Below are 3,693 nucleotides of genomic sequence, written 5' to 3' on the forward strand. Positions count from 1 at the left end.
TAATGATGATGACACTAACGTTTCTGGCAAACCATTTTCGTATTCTGATCACTTACAGATCGACTAATACTAAACTCCTTCAATCTCTGCAAAATAATAACTCTTACATCTTACTATACCTACAAACTTTACATATAAAGTTTCGTAAGCCGGAACTTAACAATGGGCTCAAAGCATCGAAATAATTACTTGTGTTTCCGCGATAATTCTCGCTTCTACAGTTGATTACGTCATCTTCCTGTATAGAGATCCTAACAAGCATGTAAATAATTTAGTCTGGTTTCACATGATTCTAAAATAGAGTCGAAATATAACCAACTGAACAATTGCGTCTTTTTTTACTTTATATCTCTAAACTTATACTAAAAGAATTTTGTATCCGCGTATCCACTAAAAAATAAAGTTACCTCTAGCTTGAGAATCTGATCTCTTTAAACTAACTGTATGCCTCGTTCTTTATAACATTAAACGACTGCGTATCCACGTATCCGCGTATCCACTAAAAAAAAGCTACCTCTAGCTTGAGAATCTGATCTCTTTAAACAAACTGTATGCCTCGTTCTTTATAATATTAAACGACTGCGTATCCACGTATCCGCGTATCCACTAAAAATAAAGCTACCTCTAGCTTGAGAATCTGATCTCTTTAAACTATACTGTATGCCTCGTTCTTTAAATATTAAACGACTGCGTATCCACGTATCCGCGTATCCACTAAAAAAAAGCTACCTCTAGCTTGAGAATCTGATCTCTTTAAACAAACTGTATGCTCGTTCTTTATAATATTAAACGACTGCGTATCCACGTATCCGCGTATCCACTAAAAAATAAAGCTACCTCTAGCTTGAGAATCTGATCTCTTTAAACTATACTGTATGCCTCGTTCTTTAAAATATTAACTGACTGCGGTATCCACGTATCCGCGTATCCACTAAAAAATAAAGCTACCTCTAGCTTGAGAATCTGATCTCTTTAAACAAACTGTATGCCTCGTTCTTTAAAATATTAAACGACTGCGTATCCACGTATCCGCGTATCCACTAAAAAATAAAGCTACCTCGAGCTTGAGAATCTGATCTCTTTAAACAACAGTATGCCTCGTTCTTTAAAATATTAAACGATTGCGTTTCCACGTATCCGCGTATCCACTAAAAAATAAAGCTCCCTCTAGCTTGAGAATCTGATCTCTTTAAACTATACTGTATGCCTCGTTCTTTAAAATCTTAAACGACTGCGTATCCACGTATCCGCGTATCCACAAAAAATAAAGCTACCTCTAGCTTGAGAATCTGATCTCTTTAAATTATACTGTATGCCTCGTTCTTTAAAATATTAAACGACTGCATATCCACGTATCCGCGTATCTACTAATAAATAAAGCTACCTCTAGCTTGAGAATCTGATCTCTTTAAACAAACTGTATGCCTCGTTCTTTAAAATATTAAACGACTGCGTATCCACGTATCCGCGTATCCACTAAAAAATAAAGCTACCTCTAGCTTGAGAATCTGATCTCTTTAAACTATACTGTATGCCTCGTTCTTTAAAATCTTAAACGACTGCATATCCACGCATCCGCGTATCTACTAAAAAATAAAGCTACCTCTAGCTTGAGAATCTGATCTCTTTAAATTATACTGTATGCCTCGTTCTTTAAAATATTAAACGACTGCATATCCACGTATCCGCGTATCTACTAAAAAATAAAGCTACCTCTAGCTTGAGAATCTGATCTCTTTAAACAAACTGTATGCCTCGTTCTTTAAAATATTAAACGACTGCGTATCCACGTATCCGCGTATCCACTAAAAAATAAAGCTACCTCTAGCTTGAGAATCTGATCTCTTTAAACTATACTGTATGCCTCGTTCTTTAAAATCTTAAATGACTGCGTATCCACGTATCCGCGTATCCACTTAAAACTAATACCTACGTTTATATTACGTCTGTCTTTTACGTCATGTATTTCTTATGCCTTACAATCATATGCATTAGCTGACTGCGTATCCACGTATCCGTTATATTTAAAAAGCGTGGCTTGAAAAATTGCGGGGTATTCTGCAATCGCTCCTATTTTCCGTAGTCACGGTATCTCGCAACTCATGCAACGCTTTATATTCGTTAAAGAAGATCGTGCAAATAAGGAAATTTGACTGGGAAAACCCTCGTGTCTTCTAGGATAATTCAGGCACCTATACGAAAATGTCTTACAGCCCTATCAACCTTTCATCTGGATATACAAATATACATTTTAGAAGCCGAGTTGTCATATGTTTCTTCAATTGTGTAAGTGTTTTTATTGAATTCGAATAAGTTTGATATACCGCTTTAAGGCGCTTTTAAAACGACCAAACATGGCATGTAATTTGCAGTCATCTGTGTAATAAAAAATTCCTGCAGATTTCCTCGCTTAATATATATGAATTTGGCTTCGATATTTAGAGAAAATCGTCGTTTCATTAAGAGAACATTTCAATGAAGACTGTCCCATTTGCTCCTTATAATATTTATATTAAATTGTTATAAATTTCTAGGAACAAGAATGTCCGGATTGCCATGGGAAAGCGAGGAAAGCCAAAAAAACATTCGAGCCCATTACATTGTCACTGATGCTGTAAGAAAGGAATTGAGGAATTTCTTTATTCAGGAATGGAACAAACGTTACCAGGCTTCTCTCGGAGCGTGGGATGACACAAACGTCAGTGGTAGTCAGTTGTTTAATCTGGAGAAAAAACGAACAAGGCCAAATAAGTCCATGCTTCAGTCTAAATTTCAAAATGGAAATACAAATGAGTGGGATTGTACCGTACTTTTTGATGCAATTCTTTATTCCAACTCAATCGGTGGCAGTCTTAGTACAAAAGAAAAGACTGAAATCGACATTCTTCGAGAACTGCGAAATGAAATAACTCATAATATACCTGACAAAACGCTATCTAATAAAGACTTTCAAACCATGACAACAAAAGTTGAGAATGCATTGGGTGCATTGGGACTGTCAATCAACGAGGTCGTTCGAATAAAAAACCTGTTTGCGTCATTTATAATTCTTCCCCCTGAACCAGCCCATGAAGTCGTTTACCGTTCTGACAAGATAAACGAGATAAGAGAAGACATTCAAAGGTTGCGCAGTGATAACGATGGCAAACTTACATATTTTTACATCTCTGGAAATCCAGGCAGTGGAAAATCTCAACTCGCCAGACAAGTTTGTGAAGATATTTGCAAAGATGTTCATGCGAAGGATGAAGTAATGTTTGTAATGACATTGAACGGAAAATATATAGATTCTCTTTTTTCTTCATATGAAGATTTTTGTCGTCGGCTGAATTGTAAAGAGAGCGCATTGCAAAGTGTTTCAAGTTCATCTAAAACTAAAGAAGAGAAAATCAAATATTTAAGATCGCAAATATCTTGCAGAATTAAAAATTGGAAAAAGTGGTGGATCATCGTAGACAATGTGGAAAATCTAAAACTCATATCCCCACTACTGCCCCTGAAAGGAGACGAAGTTTGGAAGGACGGCCAAGTTATATTAACAACACAAAACACCAATGCTGTTCCACAAGACAGCGTCTCAACTAAGCATATCTCACTTAATCATGGAATGAATGACAAAGAGTGTCGCCAGCTGCTTGTTCTCTTATCGCGTACCGAAGTCAATAACCCAATACTAGATGAGGTGGCGGAGAA

The sequence above is a fragment of the Dendronephthya gigantea genome, unplaced genomic scaffold (genome assembly GCF_004324835.1).
Source record: "Dendronephthya gigantea isolate DGI-Jeju-01 unplaced genomic scaffold, DenGig_1.0 000036F, whole genome shotgun sequence".
NCBI lineage: Eukaryota > Metazoa > Cnidaria > Anthozoa > Malacalcyonacea > Nephtheidae > Dendronephthya > Dendronephthya gigantea.